Source organism: Epinephelus fuscoguttatus, linkage group LG12, assembly GCF_011397635.1.
Source record: "Epinephelus fuscoguttatus linkage group LG12, E.fuscoguttatus.final_Chr_v1".
Lineage (NCBI taxonomy): Eukaryota > Metazoa > Chordata > Actinopteri > Perciformes > Serranidae > Epinephelus > Epinephelus fuscoguttatus.
The window spans coordinates 36,666,857-36,688,925 of NC_064763.1; the positions used below are offsets into that span (position 1 = coordinate 36,666,857).

The 22,069-nt window shown below is 41.5% G+C and overlaps 1 protein-coding gene across 1 annotated transcript in view; it reads right to left on the bottom strand.

Moving 5' to 3' along the window:
- Positions 1 to 21,180, bottom strand: part of fstl4 (follistatin-like 4) — a 305,040-nt gene extending 283,860 nt beyond the window's left edge. Inside the window, exon 1 of the mRNA XM_049592891.1 lies at positions 20,854 to 21,180. The gene's annotated coding sequence lies outside the window, so the exon portion shown is untranslated. The remainder of the gene's footprint in view (positions 1 to 20,853) is intronic.
- Positions 21,181 to 22,069: the final 889 nt, after the last annotated feature.

A 22,069-nucleotide genomic window follows, 5' to 3' on the forward strand; every position in this document is an offset into this window, starting at 1 on the left:
TTAGAAAACAGTTGTCTATTTGCACAGAAGGGATGTGTAGTAACATTCACAGCTTTTATTTGGAGTCATGTTTAAGGACACCATATGAATTAAGGTCTAGTTTGGTGTCCACTAACTTTTGAGAAAAGCATTTCACCGTCAATGTGAAATGCTCCACTATGCTCAACAACTAGTCTTTCTGCTATTTGGTACTGAGCAAGTAGTGTACAGTAAGATTATCAGAGCTTTTTCATTGAAAGCAGCTGCCTGAATCTGGAAATGAGTCAGATAAACGCATAGTTGTCAGTGAAAAAGACAACTCAGTGATTCAAATATGAGCTACCGCTTTCACATTACACTGTCATTTGATCCATTGTCAGTAGAAAAATACTGATTCATGTAGCTTTAAGTAAAAGTCATCCCAGTCACCAGAAGAAAATGTTGGCATTGTAGATTTTTGCAAACCATGGTTATGTTACATTAACACGTTTCCTGTGCATCATATAAATGATTCTAAAATGACGTAGTATAGGAGCTGACTTTGTTATTTGGAGCAGAGGGGATTGTGAACGGTGTGTCACCTTTGCGTGACATGTGCCAAACTGCAGGCCACTGTTCAAGACCAAAGACAACAAAACCAGTTGCATTTGAGCTAGTCATTGCTGTTTTTCCACTAGCTTTTTGGGCTCCAAACTTCGGTGTTTTGTAGCAACCTGTTGGTGGAAATAATGCCATGAAAAGCTGTCATATTTCCCTTAGCCATACCTGCTTCTCCTGCTGGGACTGTGCCCCCAAAACTGGATATTTTAAGCCAGGACATGTGCTGTGTCTCACATTGCATACTTCTGTACTTACACTTAATATTTTGAGTGCCTAAGTGCGCTCACACTGAGAAGTATGGAAAAATGCAGTGCACTATGAGTATGCGGATGATGCACTCAAAACGGTCAAGAAGTTGAGTGTGGAACTATGGACACTTCTCGCCCTCATCTTGGCTACGTAGCGGAAGGGGAGGGACCACTTTTCAAACAAGAAATAGCGGCTGAGGATTGTGCGACCGTGAACGTTGCTGCATTGTACAAATACATGTGTTTTTTGCACTAAACACCACTATACTGTTGTCGGGTATAAGCCAGCAGTATGTCTGTTGGGTTAATTTAGCAGTCTGTATTGATTTGGTACTGCGAACGATAACACGAATGCTAATGCTAGTTTGCTAACTAGCTAATTTGTGGTCATCATTTCTGGCAAGTGCACAGCGGCCGTGTTTGATTTGAGACAACACTACCCTGTCGAAATTTGCGCACTACACCAATAAGTACATAGTGCACACAGTAGGCTATACTACATGGAAGTGTGCTAACGGAATTATGCGATTTGAGACACAGCAATGATCTTTTCCCAGCCATAACCAAGTGGTTTTGGTGCCTAAACCTGACCACAGCATTATTGAAACGTAAAGTATCAGTTAGGAATAGACCGATATGGATTTTTTAGGGCCGATGCGGATACCGATTTTTTTCCATCACCCTTAGCCGATGACCGATTATGGACTGCCGATTTTCTTGAGTCGATATTTGAGGCCGATACTGCTTTTGCTCCCTCAATTTACATCAAAAAAATGACACAATGATAACAAATATTTCAGGTCTCAAGTTTAAAATAAGAAACATTTATTGAACAGTAAAAAATACTAAAACAAGATGGAAAGTTGAGGTAGAACAGGTAGAATATTATTATTATTATTATTATTATTATTATACATTCAAATAAAAAAAAGAGTTCAGTGCTCTTAAATCTTCCAGTAATGTCTTTATAAAATAAACAAATATTTAAGCTGAAGCATAAATAAAACAACAACTACTGTACACAGTAGGATTCAACAGCTTTGTTCAACTTAACCACATACTTTCAAATGAAAAAAAGTGCCAGGTAAAAATAAATCCGCGAACCCACGCGCTTATCAGCCGATGCAAGTAAAAAACTCAAATATCGGCCCGATATATCGGCCGGCCGATGTATCGATCTATCCTTAGTATCAATGTATCTGCTGCTTAATATCGTGCAAATCTGCACACCACGGATTTGTACAACATTTTTTGTGCATTTGGATTGGTAAAAGTGCACCAGTATTAACAGCAAAATGTACATGACGTACCAAAAGCACTAGAACATGTGGGGGATATACCCCTGTCAGTGGTTAGAGTATGATTGCATGTTCTATTAGCTGTATGACAATGCATATTTAATATGTTACGTGACAAAATCTCAACTCTGATGATCCACTTTGAGCTTTCAAATGTTTCTCACTGTCTTTTTCAGCAAATGGAGCTGGCAAATGTGTCAGACCATGATATCTTAAGAGGTGTCAGATAAATGCAATAGTGTAAAATGTTTGTCTGTCACATGTGGCATATAAAGAAAGCTGAAATACTCAGAGATGTACCTACTTATAGTATTGTAGTAAATGCACTTTCCAGCACTGGTAAACATACACAAAATCATGCCCTGTCAGTCTAAACATCACTCGATGAGGAACCACCACATCATTCAGCTAGCTAGCTCGAGGCTAATGGGCCCTCACAGAGGAGAGCTCACCCTTGTGAAATTAAACACCAAATGAGATCTGCCAGTCACTGTCTTAATGTGCTGCCTGGCCCCCTGGCATTGGCCCACACACATCTACACACATTCATACATGAGTACACATGAACACACACACATACACACATACACAAACAGAGCCCTGGTGGTGTTGAATGAATGGTCTATTTTGAAATTCATCAGGAGGGAGAAAGTCTATGAGGAAGCCATGATTTGACCAGCATATTAAAAAGCTTAAAGAGACAGACTCTTTAAAACCAGTGCACCCTTTGGAAACTTGGCTCAGATCAGCCTTGTTCAGGGAAGGGACTTGCATAATAAACAGACTCAATGTGCTGAAAGTTAAATACAATCTATTCACATCCCAGCTACCTTCTCTTCCTATCTCTCCCTTTTTCATGTTTCTTTCTTCAGAACTTTCAATTTCTTGGGACACAAATGTATTGTTATGGGCCCGAGGAGTCCTGCAGAGCTGCCTGCAGCCGGCCTGTCTCCTTTTCCAGTCACTTACTTTTTTTGGAAGGAAATTTCTTTCTCATTTTCTTCATATACGTTGCAGAGAAATTGGTTTGAAGGCTTTTTAAATTATGAACTGAACCAGCCAGTTATTAGCTGAATCACGAGCTTGTATTAATAGGTTTAAAAGGAAAGGTGAAAAATGAAAAAAAGGGGGGAAAGCGAGACAAGAGGGAATGAATTACTCATGCCTTACAGCAGTGCAATGAATTTTTGCATGGATTAAAGAATCTTGTTTTGCTATCTGGCACTGGAGTTGCATTTGGGAGGGATCACTTTATGGTCAGCTTGGACTTAGAGAATATAACGCCAACAAATAACTGTCTCAATGTGCATATGGGTATGTGAGTATTGTGTTAACATAGACGTGTTATGTCCTATAGGGTGATTAATTAAAAGAAACTTAACAACTGGGCCAGATTTTGAGTTTCATTAGATGTTTGGGATGCTGAAAGTCCAGGAACTGAAGCTGTCTTTCAATTGCTACTACAACACTGAACGAAACAGTCAGCTAAATGCCTATAATGTGCAGTGCTCAGGTACAGTAAAGAGCCATCTGCTAGCTGTCACATTTTAAGATGAGGCATACGGAGGAAGGCGACATTACGTGCCTCTGAGACGCATCAGCTACATCTAGCCAGGAGCTGCTTTTTTCCAGGTCGAAGTAAAATATTCATTTTCACCCACTGCTTCACTTTGAATAGCTGTACTGATTTCTTAGTGAATGCCTGGATGGACACACATGGAAACACGCGCACAAACATATGAGGAGATCATGGCTTGTTGCAAGAAGTAACATTATATAAAGACCATATGGACCATATTGTTTAAGCTGTCATGTCTGAGAGCTGCATGGGAACGTTTGAAGAGTTGAGGTTTGAAATAAGGTTCATTACAATCATGTATGAATTACTGAATGGGAGCACAGGCCCAGGGGCCCAAAGTGTCAGGGGCCCCCTTGGACCTTACCTGCAAAATGTCACTCAAAGAGACATGTACCAACCAAGAATTAACAATGAAAAGACTTCGAAGAGAATGCAAAACAAAAGGGAAAACAACCACAATGGGACACATAATAACTGCTGAGAGCCAAAAAAAAACAAAAGGAGGCACAAAATTACCTCAAACTGTCACGCAATAACCTCAAAGAGATACAAAACGACCACAAAGAGACACAAAATGACCAAAAAAGGCACAAAATTACCTCAAAGAAAGACACAGTAACTTCAAAAAAGATGCAAAACAACCATAAAAGAGACACAAACTGACCACAAAGAGACATGAAACTAACAAAAGAGACTCAAAATTACCCCAAAGAGACACAAAACAACAAAGAGACACAAAACAACAACAAAAAGACACAAAACAACAAAGAGACACAAAATTACCTCAAAGAGACACAAAATGACCTTAAAGCGACACAAAACATCAACAAAGAGACACACACAGTTACCTCAAGAGACACAAAGCAACAAAAAAGATACACAAAATTACCCCAAAGGGACACAACACAACAAGGAGACACAAAATTACCTCAATCAGCAGCTCGCATTATCACAAGGACCCCATCCACTCACCACATCACAGCGGTCCTCCAGCAGCTCCACTGGCTCCCTATCACACACCGTATCCAATACAAGATTTTACTGCTCACCTTCAAGACCATTCACAACCTAGCCCCTCCATACCTGTCTGATCTCCTCCACATTGCCACACCCGTTCGCACACTCAGATCCTCTTCCTCCATCCACCTCTCCGTTCCCCCCGCCCGCCTGGCTACCATGGGGAGCAGAGCATTCAGCTGCTCTGCTCCACAGCTCTAGAATTCACTCTCCCTTGACCTCCGCAACACCACATCTGTCAATCTGTTCAAATCCAAACTCAAAACACATCTGTTCAGACTTGCACATTCCACCTGATCATATGCATTACACTGTCTTACTGTCTTCCCCTCTATTTTAATGTATAGTATGATGTGTTATGATGTTTTGTATGCTGTGTTTTATCTTTGCTGTAAGGTGACCTTAAGTGGCTTGAAAGGCGCCCTAACAAATAAAATGTATTATTATTATTATTATTATTATTATTATTATTAAAATTACCTTAAAGCGACACAAAACAACAAAGAGACACAAAACGACCTTAAAGCAACACAAAACATCAACAAAAAGACACACACAGTTACCTCAAGAGACACAAAGCAACAAAGAGACAAAAAATTACCTTAAAGCGACACAAAACATCAACAAAGAGATACAAAATAACCACAAAGAGACACACACTGTTACCTCAAGAGACACAAACCAACAAAGAGACACAGAATTACCTTAAAGTGACACAAAACATCAACAAAGAGACACAAAATAACCACAAAGAGACACACACAGACACACACTTTTGCATGTGTGTGCCCGGGGGCCCATTGTGTTATAATCCACCCATGATCACAACAGAGTATTCTTTCAGTATGGCTCAAAATGTAGTACGCATTAGACACTTTTTAGAATCTTGTATTGAGTAGCTAAATGCAGTTTTTTACTATCAGTACTCACAGTTTACTTTAGATTAAATCTGATATCTCAGTTAAAACAGAGATACTGTATTCAAGCAAATGTTTTCTCAAAGCTCAGTGACACCTCTTATTATGTGGTTGACCAAGCAATATGCACCAGTGAAAACTATATGTCTCCATATTCACTGAAAATGATCAGTTTCAGACTCATACAACAGAAATCCCTTGGACACCTTTGTCACAGTCAGATGACCTACAGAACCTGCATCCATTTCATAAAATAAAATACACCTCAAAAGCTGCTTTTAACTAGGCTGACAGATGACTTATATCAGAGTATCAGCACATGAGTTGGTGAACTGCAATTTGCAATTCCCTTAAAAAAAAACATGATTACACAGGCATGCAAAGCACTCATAAAGGAACCAATTTGGACTAAATTAGAGCCAATTTTGACCTTGAGCTTGGGGGAGTTAGTCTGTCTTTCACTCCAAAATGAAAATTGCATAGTTATGTGACCATTTCTGAGTCTTCTAAACTGACAGCACAACACAAAAATCCCTTTCTTCCTCAGTGTGAGAAACTACAAAACATCTGGCTCTGCTCTGATGAGAACACACTAACTGTCAGGCTGCTGCTAATGGTGATATGTGTCGGCAATATCATGTATGGATCCAAGTGAGCATAATGTTCCCCGGCAGTGATGTTGACTAATGTGTTGTTTCTTCTGTGGCAAGCATTTATACAATTCTCAATGTTTCTCTGGGGTGAAGATCAAATCATCTATTGATTAAACTTATCCTATGGGCAAGATTCCCCTCAGCCAGCCATTACAAGAGTGTAGGTAGGATTTGGCTTTACAAAACAGTCACCAGCTTTAGAAAGCCTTTGTCATGTCATAAATCCTAACCTCTCCTGTTACTATAAAGTATACACCATGTATTTATCTCACACTGCATACCCATGGTATATTTATGGCATGCTGTTTTGGCAGTTTACAAGTAGTTAGAGTACTTTATCATTCGGTACTGACAGGAAATGGTAAAAGAAAATGTAATGATTTTGGAGAGCTGCCGCTGATGTAAAAGGGAAAAAAAATTAAAATTAAAAAAAGTTAATTATTTTGCTTTTTATTCCCAAGATGATGATGATGTCATCTCGCCACTACCCACAATTACTTAAAGTTTTAGACTAAAGCTCCATTAGTTCTCACATATACTTGCATTACTTTGCAGGACAAATGTCCATCAACAACATTTTAAAGAATAACTCAAATTTACTATGCATACCATCGTCGTTGAGTGTACTACCTTAGAGTTAGCATGTAGTATGGCATTTAGACAAAGCTAGTGTTTCTAGGAACTTGGGTGAAATCATCTTGATCCTTTTATGTATGAACTTTGGACTCAGTCTGGGACAAAAAGGACAAACATCAATAGATATAGAGATCTATAGTCCAGAAATATTACCCCAAATAAATGTTCAAATAACTACATAAATAATGATCGATGATAAATAACTGAGTCAGTAAAACATCAGACTTTAACACAGCATGCTATTTTTTTTTCTCTCCTTATCTCCATCCAACACTTGAGGCATCAATAACTCCCTTAAGACCGGATATACTTTTTAACCATGCATTTGCATAGATAACCAGCCTCGTCATGAATGGCATTATTCACACACTTGCCTGTGTGCTACGTGTGTTATCGGAGGATTCCACCGGACGGCACACCAGAGAACTTAAACCGTATAGAACTTCCAGATTTGCATGATGCAAACAACAAACTCGGCAACACTTGAGGAGGTTACTGTTAATTCTGAGATCACGGGGATCACGGCTGAGAAAGTGACACCGTCACAGATGGTGTGTATAAAGCAGATCTTGACAATGGTGAGTTTCTATTTCTCATTCTGTCAAACTGCCCCGATCGATTATGTGTGTAATACATCTTGCGGACAGGTTGCATTAATTTCTGAAGACGTGCACAACCAATGCTTCAAACGAACACAGGTGACACGAGGCAACCATCACGTGCATGCGAACATACAGTTAAAAGTGAGTATATCTCCAACCTAACACAGCAGCTATTTAAACCAAATTATGATTTTCCATAAACCTAACTTTATTTTTTTTGTGTCTAAACCTAACCAAACCTTAAAGATTCCATATACGACATTCAGAGCATTAATATAGCAACAAAGTACTGCTACGTAAATATAGAGTGGAGTAATGGCACCCTGAGCAACGAATGATGTCATGCTAGCTCTGTGTGTGTTGTAACCTGAAATTCTCTGTTCTTTGTTGCTGTAGATTGTCCAGCTACGCATGCATGCTAGTACATGTGAGTCCCCATTTGTGTTTCCCACTGGCTAGTGAATTGCCACCACTCTACACTGTGCTAATACGGCCATTACAACTGACAAGCTTAGCTCCCATCCCAGCAAGCAATAGTCGTGATTTAAACGTATTGGCTATATTTAGCTCTGACTTAGTCTAGCTACATGTAACCCAAATCTAGCCAATTTAATTTTGAAATTAATTAAATATAATTTTTGCCATTGCAGATGGCATGCGGTATGATATTCAATCACGTATGGAGAGTCAACAGTAATTAAAATATGTTTATCTCCATTTTTTGGACATGGTCTTTACATAGCCGTATAATTGATGACGTCTACACTTTGGCTATGGTTAGACGTCTACCAAATTTTCACTGACAGCCCAAATTCAGCCGTGATTTAGCCTAGACGTCAGGTCTTCATGTAGACGGCTATTAGACATTTTTTAAACCAAAAAATGCTTGCTGGGATCTACCAGTTGCCCTCAGTTAACAATGTTAGCTCTGTCAGCACTGTTGTAGCACTGTTAGTGCTGTTAGCACTGTTAGCTGCTAGCTCATCCACCACCATGTTGAGAGCCACGTGCAGACAACCTCTGAATCATAGATGCACTCTGAATGTTGTAGAGAGCTCCTTTTACATGGATGGATTGCTGTACAGGCCTACCTGTCACAGGCCCAGGGGCCCCAAGTGCCTTCTTGCCTCCATCTGCAAAATGCCACTACCAGAAAGAGACTCAAAATGACCACAAAGAGATACAATGGAGCTGAAGAGAGACACAAAATAACAACAAAAAAAGAACGACAAATACACACAAAACTTCCACAATGACTCACAATATTAGCAAACACAAACATTCAACAGAAGCGACACTGCAAAAACCAGTAAAAAAAAAAGAGGCTAAACCACCAAAAAAATCTGTGTGTCTTGCTCCTGTGTAGTAGGGGTGGTGGGGCCTTCTACATATCTGTGCAAAGGGGCCCATTGTGTCATAATCTGCTCATGTGCTCATGCAAATCCTACAGTTTATTTATATTTCACCAGTGATTTGTAACAGTTTAGGAGGGAAATGAGAAACGATGACGTCCTGCCGATAGGGGCAACGTTTTTTTTTTTTTTTTCTCTTAACAGGCCAGGTCTACAACTTACAGCTGGCATGTAAATGAACACTGCATGCAGCCCTAAAGCCTCTCTGTCTCTCTCTGTAATGGCAGCAGGGGAAGGCCTCTAACTGAGCTCTGAGACAAATTCAAGTGATCAGGCTGAGCGCTCCTTCCTGCTCTCTGTCCCAGCTCTGCGCTCCAGGTAGGTTTGCTGTCACAGTTACAAATGACACATGCAGTTCCAGTACGACAATCAGTCCCCACTCAGCATGCTTTCTCCCTTCAAGTTGCTGAGTATTTAAAAAAGATTACGGGGGGGGGAACAGAAAAATAACATCTGTGAGCACTGCATGCCACATGCTGAGACTGTAAGGTTTGTAGTTCACTGCTCTGACGGAAAATCTTTAGCATATAGAGCTACCGACGTATTAGAAAATATTCCTAAATTAATGAGAAGACTGCTGTTGTTAAAAGACTTATCCGTTTTGTCAGTTTGGTTAAGCTGCCGCCCTTTAAAAGTAGAGGGTAACGATTTTCTGCTGTCAGTCATTCTGTGAAAGTAGGTGTCACTTTTTTTTCTCCCAAATGGAGTGTGCCCCATTTTGGAACAAACCTCTCTGCATGCTGTTACTCTGAGTGCCGCCTCAAACTGATGCTCCTCTTCAGTAAAATCTTGGCTATCATCCTGCAGCTGCCGGCCTATCTGCCTGCACTCAGGTTTCAAACAGCCCCTTCTTCAGACAGATGTCTATGTAGCATGAAATAGAGCCACCAAGGGGATCGCCTTTGCCTAAAATGTTTTCACGACGCCTGGATTCGTTCGTCTATATTTCATTCTTGTTCCTGTGTGGCTGAGGAAGATACTGAGGAGACCAAGGGTGTCAATCTGGCTGTCAGCCATGCGTTAGGATCACACGCTCTAACCCTAGTTATCTTCCAGACACTCCAGGTGAACAGGATACGCATCCTTTCAGGTTTTCTCCCCCTTTTATTTATTTTTTTTTATGACACGATATGTGATAAATCTCAGGATGCTCTGGAGTGGTGTTTTCCAAAGAGGATTTATACCGCACAGTAGCCCAGAAAGATAAGGTTATGAACTGTCATTCAATGAATGTAAAAGACTCATATGCACTGCCCCTTGGAAAGCAGACGGGGTTGACACCTCGCCAGTTAACAGCTGACAGGCCCTATCAGCCAAGCATCCAGGCAGCTCACAATTAAACATATTTTACTCTGACAACTTGGAACTAATTAAAAAAGAAAAGATCTAATTAATGATGACTGTCAGCAGCTGGAGCAAGAAAGAGAATATCCAGACATGTTTAGCCTTTATAAGTCTGCTAAGATTTATTTCAACAGTCCTGTTCACTTCCTGACACTGGCCCACAGATTTCTTCAGGGAACCTACCAGTGTTTTATATTATATATATATTATATATTATATAATATATATATTATATATATATTATATTTTATATTTCAGCTCCTTAAAACTGCTCTTATCAATATCTTCATATTAACAACTACATGTAATCTGAAAGATATCCCTTGTAGTATGAAACAAATAGTACATTTCCGCCTGATTGCAGATCCCTTTAGAGTCTTTCAGCTTATTATTTTAGTTTTACAGCCCATAACTTTGCTGTGTTGACTCTCATCATCTTATTTTTAGCAATAGGCAGCTATTTTCAGCAAAGAAGCTCCAATAAACCTACTGTACACTTCCTGTCCAGCAATAAAACACAAAACGACAAAGATAGCTACAAGCTGGTGGACACAATGGAGCATTTAGCAACTGATGAAACAGATACTCTTCGCAGGAGTTGACAGAGACAAAAACAGAGCTAACACAAGAATGTTGGACTCATCACTCAGGTTTTGAGAAATACAACTCTGAATCAATGATAAAGTTTCTCCATAGATGCATATAAGTTGTCTAGGGTTAACCCCCAATAGTCGACTAAACGTTGGTCTCTTAGAAGACTCTATCAGGAGCTGCATCTTGTCAAAATAAATCAAAACCTATATGACTGGACCATGTGGGAATTTAATCTGAAAGGACAGACACAGGAAGTGTCCATGCTCAGCAGTCAGACAGGAGTCAGGTTAATTTCCAGGGCTGGTACCTGCGGTTATTCCACAGGCTAGTTAATAACATGTCGGGCAGGAAATCCAAAGTGTGGGATCATTTTGAGAAGGTGAAGGACGAACCCAAGGTGATATGTAAACTCATCTTCATTGGTCGACTACAAACATGACGTATCATCTGAAACATGGAAGTAGCTACATGCCCATTAGCCCACAGCGTCATTAACAGGTGGCTCGCTCAGTGTGTGACGTGCACTTGGAGATAAAATATAGGCCTATATTAATGAAGGTTCATTAGTACGGTTTTGTATTTCTCTGTAATGTAGCACAGTGTTAACAATGTTACTGATACTATTCTTTCTCACACCTTCAACTCAAACCATTGTGTTGCCCTGCCCAATATATATTATTTCATAATTAAATTAGTATTGTGAACATGGCGACTAGTCGACTAATGGCCGCAAATGACGACTATTTGTTGACCAGAAAAATTCCTAGTCAAGGCAGCCTTGGTGTTTTCTTATTGTTCTGCTGGACTAAGTGGCCATAAAAATTAAATAATTAAAAAAATATAAATGCAGGATTACCCACGAATCATGTGTAATTTACGTATTTGCCAAACATTTTAAAGCTGCAGAGTAGAGCTTTTATTCTCTGCATGAACCCGATTGGGCCTGACCTGACCCGCTTTGGGCCAGGCCATGATTTCCCCAGCTTTGGGTTGGGTTCTCGCCAATTTCCTAGTGTTCCAGCGCTCTGTTTAATAAATGATTAAGTTTTTCCGCCACAGATTTTCTGCACTAGTGTTTGAGTATTTATTAGCGGGGCAGTGTAAGTGGGACTAAGTCCAAATTATTATATACGGTTGACATGATCATGAGTGGCATTATCCGTCATTACCATGCACATAGTAATAAAGCAACGAGTTGCTTGGTGACACAGCATGGCTCACTGATTCTTTGAACAGTTTTTGGACAACAATGGGGGTCTCTGGCAATGGTCTTTTAGTAGCCTGGAATGGCAGTGAAACTACATCTAAAAAGCACCTTGGTTTGTAAAATGGTTTGCTGTGAAGTAAACTCTTATTGATTTGTAGTAATTTGGATAAAACTGCACAACACCTGTTCTTTAATTTAGACAGTATGCAGGGAATTGGCTAAAAAGAAAAAGTGGCAAATTAGAGCAATTTGTACAAGGAAAAAAAGACACAATAAAACTAACATCAGGCACGAGCCAGACAGACTCACAAAGACAAAGAAACAGCAAACGGCAGAGCAAATAGTTAGAGCAACAACAAGGACATCATTAAAGCAATTAAAACATGTGACAAATAAACATATGGCAGCAGTGATAGAAAAGCAAATGTGTTGTTTTGTAGAGGAACAACTGCACATGTGCCTTTTCAGATTGTGGTGAAATGTACTTTAAAGAGAGAAAAAGAATGTGCTGGCCTCTGAGAATAGGAGCAGGAAAGAACAAAATGCAGGGTGTGGAGGTTTAGCAAGACCAGCTATCCTTATCAGCTTGGCTTCTTCTGTTTTACCTCAGAATTAATCACTGGCTGACACTCTCTCTTTGCCACTTTCTGCCTCTATAGAAGAGACAGAGCTTCAGGCTGTGAGGTAGTAATAAGACCCCATCTCGTGACCGGTGAGAGAAAGAAGAGGCGGCTCCTCCTTTCTGTGTCATACTCTATTCTCTTCCTCTCCCTCTTTACCTTTCTTACTCAACACTGATATTGACTTTTGGCTTTTTCTCTGACAAGTTTCCGTGACCAGATCGGCAGCCCCTGGGTGTTAAATCCCACATCCTGCTTGTCAGGTGGGTCTGAAAGACACACAAACAGCAAGTGACTTGTTAAATCCAGAAATCCCCCGCAGGCTGTATGACACGGCTGCAAGAGCAGAAAGGATATCAGGAGGATCAGCAGTGCCACAATGGGGTGGTCTGTCTCGCTAACAGGACTGCATCTGCTAATTCTAGAGCAGTGGTAAAATGTTAGAAAACAACATGAAAGAGGACTGCATTGGTAACAAAGAAAAAAACACCCCTTAAAGCACAAATGGCTCTTCAGAGGTCCTTTGTGGAGAAAATGTGGTTTGTATATATAATCATCACTGACTAAAGAACCACTAGAACCCATAAATAGTTGTGTGTTGCTCTTTGAAGCCTTGATCACGGCTGCAGCAGCCAGAAATCAATGCATGCAAGGAGCCAAAGATTCTCTCTCTAATATCACGTTCTGAAATATCAATATACCTCCACACACCACGGTCAAAGTTATTGTTTCCTTTGTCGACGCTGACCTAAATGTTCACTGGATGCTGGCTACAAAGGAAACTCCAAGTACACTCAAGTAAATGCCAATCATACTTCAAATCCTACAAATTATCTCTACAGATTCAGAGGGGTTTTTTTAACCACAAGCATTTAGACTTTGTAGCTACAGTAGGTATAAATATATTACATGAATACTTCACTGACAAAATGGCTATTTTTAAATCAAATAGTCATGCTGCATGCATACACAGAAAATGGCAAACATACCAATTCATGTATTGATGGGGACCACATTAACAAAAGCAAAACAATATCCAAACATCTGTTTACAAACTCTCCCACAACTCATGCAGTATGATCCAGGTTTCTTCTATCAAGTCGTATGCTCTGTCCTACTTCCAAAACACATGCATTATTGCTAAAAAAAATATTACTGAAGTATAGATCATTTTAGGGCCAACATCACAATAGCTATGTTTCCATCCAAAAGTGATTTAAATCATTGGGAAATGCGCATTAAAAGAAATACGAATCCTGTGTGTTTCCATTAAATGTACGGACTTTGGTGAAAACTACGAACTCGTGCAAGTTTTCCGCAGAACCGGAAACAAAACAAGTCTCACATTCTTCTTCTACGTTTTCTGGCGGTTGGCAACCAGCTTGTAAATGCATTACCGCCTTCCCGACCCGGAGTGTGGATATCACCTTGGAGAGAGGTGCGCTACGTCAGACTTAATTCGAACATAACTGTTTCCATCCCCCGTTTTGCGAATCAACATTTTTTCGAATCAACCAAAACCCGGCTAAAGCGAGCATATTTTAGTTTGTGCGACTCAGGGGATTTTAATTCGAATTTTGGCGTTTCCATCATAATTTTCCGATGCAATACTTCTAGATGCACATCTAAACAGCTGATGGAAACATGGCTAATGACGTCAGTTTGTCAGCTGGAGGCAAAACACAACTCGCCACCACAGGGCTGTAGGCTACATTGGACTCTGTTGTGTTATTGGTTGTCACTACAGAAGAAGTCATGGCTCAAAACTTAGATTTTATCACATACCAGCCACCACTGCCCGTCAACAAAAACAAAGACAACTATGGTTAAATGCGATAAGACGAAAGGACTGGATGAAGGCAATGATCAAAAATGCTCACATGTGCAGCGCACACTTCATATCAGGTTAGGGAGAAATATTTCCTGTTGTAGGGATGAATAATGTTATGTCTATTAAGGGTTATCATGTCCACCTCATCAGAAACTGGGGAGGTATTAAGAGGAATATTGGATTTCTCTGTAACGCTAACTTTTTAGTGCATTAGCTAACGTTAGCTTCTATGGCAAAATAAACCTCAGGAAACCTTTCAAGCGTCGTCCTCTTTTGTAAGATTGGCATTGCAATCAACCACAAAGCTTCCTGTGACATCATCCATCTACTGAGTGAGATCATACGGGTCGGCCAGTCTGGTCCCGTTGGTCAGTGTTTACTTATTCAAGTAACACCCGCAGTCCCAGAGAGTGAGTGACCTGACATGGTGTGTTCGTAAATCCAGTCGTTCTACACTAAAATGAGAGACCTGCTGGTCGAAGAAACGGAGCATTATATTTCTTTACGAATTAAAGAACTCCGAGAGTGCGGTGCTCTGGATAACTGAACGGTACATTTTGACAGTGCGCTCCGGCACTCGGAATGAGTATGTCTAAATGCACCATTCGTATCATCTTCCTCCATTGTCTAAAACAAGCCAACAGAACTTGCTAGCTAGTGCTAACTAATGTCTGTGGAGAATTGTTTTGCCTCCAGCTAAGCCCCGCCCACCAAAAAACATCATACTGTTTACTCTTTGGGTCTGGCTTTGAAGGAAGCATAGATAAGTTTCACTTTTAGTTCAGTTTTAAATAGAAAGGTTTTTGCGAACATGGATGTGTTTGGGAAGTTCTGAGCATACGACTGGATAAATGAGACATGGCCTATACTGCATGAGTTTTGTGAGAGTTTGGAAACAGTTGTTGTTTTGTTGCTGTTAAACAAGGCCCCCAGTGAATGGATAAAACATTATGCTGCCATTTTCTGTGGAGGCATGCGAGAAAAAGTTAAGGTTCACAGAGGGGTTTGTTTGATGTGTTTGCTTCGGTCCCGGTGGCTGTCAAGTTTGTCCTACTGTAGCTCCACCAGAGCTTCACGTTGATTCCAAAATCAGATTTTTTTTAGCTCAAAATAAAAGCAAAGCTGTTTGCAATGAGTGAAACCAAATTACTAAATCCAAAGGGTACTCTTAAAGCCTGCTTAAAACCTTTACTTGTTACATCACTGGGCACTTTTGCTCAGTAAGCTGTGAGGGAAAAGTGTCGTGTCTTTGTTTTGTGTCATCAGGTTTCCCACCAAATCCTACACTGTGACATGCAATGTAGTTTAGAGACAGTATGGTTCATGCATATACTGTTTCCTATGTATCTGATCATTCTAGCCTGAATGAACAATTGGCAAATAAAGTCAAACAGTCATGTGATCATAATATGATTTTTTGGAGGCATTGAAAAATGTCAGATTTTTGTTTTATAAAGCTTTAAATATCAGGTTAAAGACTTCAGCATGGCTCACTTTCATTCTTGACCCTGACCAGGAGCAGTATGTGTGAAAAGATGACTCAACTCAAACGTCCACTTACTTGCATTTTCAGAACTTTCAACCACTTTTCAGAGTCTACATTAAAGCTGATCAGAACATTACATTAAAGACTTCTTGATAGAATTCAATCTTCCTGTAGATTCAGTGTCTCTCAGTGGTATCTCATCTTCTCCTTTTGCCTTACCAGCAAACCATTACCATTACAAAGGAAGCTGATCACTAATAATTTCAGTCTCAGACTCTTTCCACTTTACGAGTCAAATGTTTTCACTTGTTGTTTACTGAAAGGAGTTAAGTAATATTTCAAACAGATTTGAATCACACCGCCTTTCCCAATGCAAAATAACAACAGAAACTCAAAGCAAAAGCGCCGCTATAAAGTTTTAAGAAACCGGGCTAGCTTTGACTGCCTAAAAGGGACAGGCAGATGGCTGACTAAATTCACTGCAGAAAACAGATATGCCAGGTGACCTTTCCGTAACCCCTCTATGCATTTCTCCCTCTCGGCTGACTCTTTCGTCAGTTTCCTCCATTCAGGCAGAGGAGGCAGCCAGCACTATTTGCTCAGAGCTGTGCTGCTGATGCTCTGAGCTCAGCTGCTGTGTTCATGTGGGATGCGGCGGTAAAGGTCATTTCTAGAAGTTCAACATTAGTGATCGGAATTTCAAGTGAACCGTGTTGCCCACATTTTGTGGCCCTGCTCTCTACGGGGAGTACAGAGTACTCATCAGGTGAGCCAACGGGCACAGTAATATGTCTCCGGTATAAAAAGGATACAGAATCTAACGGTGCATGTCACAGGTCCTCCTCGCTTTCAGTGTCATTCATATTAAGTGCTTCTCATTGTCATAGGCCTCATGTTAATCATGTTATATTTCTCTGGGTATGAGTGTGTGTGAGTGCCACTGTGCCCCCTGCTAAACCCATGAGAAAGAGTTTCATCAGTTCAATTTAAAACTAATCTCGTCAGCCCCATCAGGACGTGAGTGTATCGCAAAAGAGCCAACCCATAAGAGTGTGACTCACCATCTGTAATGCATTTTTACCTTTGTTTTGGAGTGCGCCTCATTATATTTCTTTGGGAAATTTGCAAAGCCAAACAAATCAAAGTCACCAGGCGTAAAGAAGAAGAAGAAAAAACAGGGAGGAAGTGGGTTTGGTTTACCGGAGGGGATAGCTTTGTTGTGTGGAAATAAATCTGCTCTTGATTAGACAAGCTCTGCATGGGGTTCAGACGATGTGATGCCAAGCATTTCAACTGTTCACGTGTGGGGCATTATAATTGATATGAAAAATGTAATTTATTCTCCTTAAACCTTAAGTGGACTTGTCACCCAGGGCTCTTCATAGCTGGATTGTTTACAGCCGGCAGCACCTATCTTGAATATATAAAAAAGGGACTGGGTCACACTGTGTGTCGGAATTAAGAAAAAAAACTATTGCACACAAGTTTGATATTTGCATGTGTATACTCCACCTGAAACTCCAGATATCTGCCTCCATATTAATAATTCATACGCTCTAAATAAATCTTTTAAACGAACCTTGTTCTATCCTTTCTTGCATTAAAGTTTTTCAGTAACAAGCACTTTTTGGTTTGACATCTCGCCCGTGTGTGCACGCACAAGAAGATTCACTTGAAACTGGCACACAAAACTGTTAGTTTTTTTTCAGCCACTGCTCACTGTGAAAGGCTTGTACAGAAATAGCAGTTGGAACCATCAAAATCTTCTGTCCTGCAGCTTATTTCCTCTCTAATGGACTTAAATCAATACACTGTAAAGCACAACTTTAATGTTTCATCTACCTGCTGGACCTGAGCAAACTTTAGATAAATCTTTGAAAACACTGCACAGAACAACTTGAAAACAGGCCTTAGTCGTAAAACAAGAACGCAGTAGCATGTGGGGTATCTCTGAGAGCTACATATGTGTTGCTTGAGCTTGTTTTGTGTTAAAGATGTAAAGTAGGCAGTGAATATTCTTCTGCAGCACTCAGGCTTCCCTCTGTTTCAGCATTCAGGAATGTGCACAGCCGGTAAAGTCAGGTGGGCAGAGAGAATTCGCTTTTGCCAAAACACCCTGTTCCCAGCCTCTCGTGTCAGCAAGCGCTCACTCAGCTGAAATGTCCCGGGGCAAGGCGCTGATCTCCTATCTGCTGTTCTCTTGCTGAGCCTGACCTTTGACCTCTCAGGAGCTGGGCAAAGACAATTTCTCCACGAGGATCAATAAAACATCACATTCGTCATATTCTTAAATTGATTTCAGAGCGAGCTAGGTTGCTTTGTATGTGCATACATTATTTTCAGCACACTTTGTTCGGCTAATGTGCAACTGTATTCGTCCACGATCAAACATCAACACTCCAACTCTGACAAAAACTACTAGAAACTCCAGTTATCCCTTATAAACAATAGTAAAACAAACAAAAGTATTGACACAGTTTAAGAGCTTTAAAGAGGAAAAGGTGACTACAGCTGATAGTTTGCCAGTGCTTCTCAAAAAGTCAATTACATGCTTATGTTGATATGTCTAAGTCACGCCTGGAGGCACAGTTAAATAGACTGCTGCTCTAAGAATAGCCTATCATGCAAGACCTGTAGAAGCGTGTGAAAGCTCTGCCTCAGCCTGGATACACAGCACAAGATTAGACCTTTATTGCCATCCTTGAAATTTTTAGCTTTCTCCAAGTAAAACGCATGACACACTGCACACATGCACCCAAGCTGCTTCTGGCTTTTGCAGGGATTTATAAGTGCTTCGCAGGGGGAGGTACAGGATGTTACAGTAAAGGTTTCCGTGTGTGTGTGTGTGTGCGCATACACCAGTGTGGCTATATGCTAGTGTGTCTTCCGTGTCAATCTGTAAGTGTGTGAGTCATCCCACTATTAGGCTGTCTCTGAAGCACAACAAGCAGCCATAATCTGCTGGACACCGCGCTGTAATGGCTCTCCGCGAGACAGCTAATAAGTTACACACCAGATTGCAAACTGTAATAAGCCCGACTGAGTCACTATTCTGGGCTACATCATTATTTCTCAACCCGCTGACTGTGACCCCAGGGTGGGCTGCAGTCAGAACTGCTCTGACAGGGTTCAGGACATGATGTGGCTCCAAAAAAAAAAAAAAAAAACCTGCAGGCGTCATTTAGACAAGCCTGGAAACTGACTTCATCTGTGATCTGCGTGTATATTTTGGCATTGCAGTGCTCTTTAACTTGGTTTAATCATCTTTTAATTGTAGTCAAGTAACCTCAGTGGTGTTTAGAAGTTCACCCCTGCTCTCAGCTATGAAAAACCCAACTGTTGAATCCAAGAGCACAAAATGTCACTTCTCCAGCAGGAAGCCATATGCCACATTTGGTGTCTGCATGCTTGCTTGTTCCATTTCCTCCCTATAAGGCTCATGCCTAAAGGTTGCATGTTGCTGTGAGGTAACCAGTGCAAACACATCCAGCTTAGAATCGCTGCCATTAATATTCTCATTCAGAAGCCAGGGCGAGATATTGATCCAGGGCTCTGCATGTGCTTGCATGCTGTATGTATGTGCGTCTGTGCGCGTTTGTGTGTGTGTGTGTGTGTGTGAGACTACGTGCCTGAGTTGAGAGTTGGAGGAGCTGCTGGCTCTCATAAAGCTGGAAGGCTGGGATTTACAAGCAGTTTTTCCCAGATAGCACAGTGATGAATGGCCGTAATTCTATTGCTGGATGTTGGCTCCGTATCTGCTTCCAGGTGGAGAGGAAATCCAACAAATCCAGAAAGAGAGGCTGGAGCGCGAGGAGGGGGAAAGGCAAAAGGAGTGGAGTGGAGTAGGGGAGCAAGAGGCTGGAGCGTTTTCAGCACCATGGAGAGCTCCGGCGCAATATACGCTATATCACGGCGCCGTGCGCACCGACCAATCCTCATTTCCCACTCCGCTGGCCGTCACGGAGGCTTTGCTGCCGCTGTGCCGGCTCTCTGGTGACACTGATAGGATTTTCCCATGGGAGAGCGCTGAAGCAGCTCATTTAACACAATCAGACAAGAAAATCTCGTCTTGTTTAGGAATGTCTCTCCCCTGCATTCCTGAGAGTTTCTACATGCTGAGTGAGTGGATGTATGTGCGTTAGAAGACACTGATCGGTAAAAGATGAAGTCCTCCCAGCGTCCTGCCAAAGAAATTGGCTGACGGGGTGGGTGGGAGGTTGGAGAGGGGGGGTTGTTGGGACCGGGAATCCATGCCAGAGAGCCCAGCGAGGGATGTGCGTGTCTCTGTTATCATCCCAGTGCCTCTGCTGCTTGAGCAAACCTGGCGCATCCGGGCAGAGGACTCCTCCTGAAGCCATTCATCAAACACTATCCTGTTGTTTGCGAGCAGGTAGAGCCTCCGCACGGTTTAAGTGAGGTTACCATAAGCTGGCATCTGGTCATATTGAATGATTAATCGCACCCCGTGTTGCGCCAGACAATAGGCGACATACCAGGCAGTGTAGTTAAACACTGTCACAGATTGTCATTGACATCGCCCTGCGCTATGAGGCTGCACCTCACACACATCTCACTGCCTGTAAATTCTGGAGCTTCCTCTCTATTATTGATGCATCCCCTCCTCAGCTACTCACAAACTAATTCAAAATTAAAGCACGCCACTGCCATCATCTTTGCAGTTTCTATGCACTCACACTCCAATGCAAATAGTGACGGATACAGCAGCGTCATGCACCCAGAGCACCCAAACTTGTAAAACACAATAAAATGCGCCTGTGAGCACCCTCTGAGCCCTCTATCCCGCATCAGTAAACACAGCTCCCTCCTTACCTGTGGTATTCCGAGGCAAGAGGGCAGAAATGAAGGGAAATTGGTGCAAATGTGCCACAGATTTTCCCTCGCAGCGACGTGACCAAACTGCGCTCTTTTTAGTTCCCACTCCTCTCCTCCGGCTCGGCAGGGTTTTAAAAGGGGTTCAGATGAATTACGTGGGCTGGTGTATCAGTGGCAGCTGCGTTTTGTAGCGACGGGGTTGCGCGTCCCAACTCTCAGCAGCGGCTCGCCATCCTTCAGCTCCTCCGGCTGGTTTTCCTCTCAGCGCTCCGCTCCTGCTCTGCCCTATTTCAACTCCTCTCACTCCGCTCGGCTCCTGACGTCAGCCGCTGCACGCCGAATGCGGTGAGGCTGCATCTGCAGATTCATCGCGCTGGAAAGCGACACCTGTGTGTGCAGGGGAGCATGTGTTTGTGTGTGTGGAGTGCGCGTGTGTGTAATGAGGACCAAAGAGTAGTTAGGAAAGAATAAAAAGAAGACTGTGTGCAGATGTTTTAGGGCTGGTGAACTATTTGAATTCAGGATTGGTCTGACATTTGGATTTGGGGATAAAGTTAGGTTTATATTGAGGTATGCATGAAGTTCATTTTAAATTACAGTTTAGGGAATTAATGTTGCTTGTGTGTGCATAGTGTCATATATTTACATGCAAATTAGTCCCTGCAGTGATCCACAGAATATGATATGAAATTCAACTAAGTGGCTGAAAAAAATAAAAATAAAATAAATAAATACTGCAATCTCTGATGTGTAAAACTCTATTGTTAGTGTTTACATCTGTGTTTAAACGAGGCAAGATCAAGATGCAAATGGAGGTGAGAATCAAAGAGGAGAACAAGATGAGAAATGACAACGTCAAACAGTCAAATGTTGTCACAAGTATCATATGCATATTTTATTTTGTCTTCCACAGATTGTTTTCCACTCACACCCCGCAGCGCTGCCTCGTGCAGTCACTGCCGGCTATTTGACAAACACGAATAAGAGCATCACTAATCAACAAGGCAGTAATGATGCTCACAGAGGAATTAGACATGCAGAGGACAGGCTGGAGTCCGAATCACTTTCACAGATGAGCAGGTTTACACCGGATTACCTGGTTATATTCAACACACACACACATGCAGTACAACGGTATAGTAGAGTAGGCCTATTGTACAGTTTAGGAAGTGTACACATGTCCCAGTGACCCCTGACCTCTTCTAGCACCTCA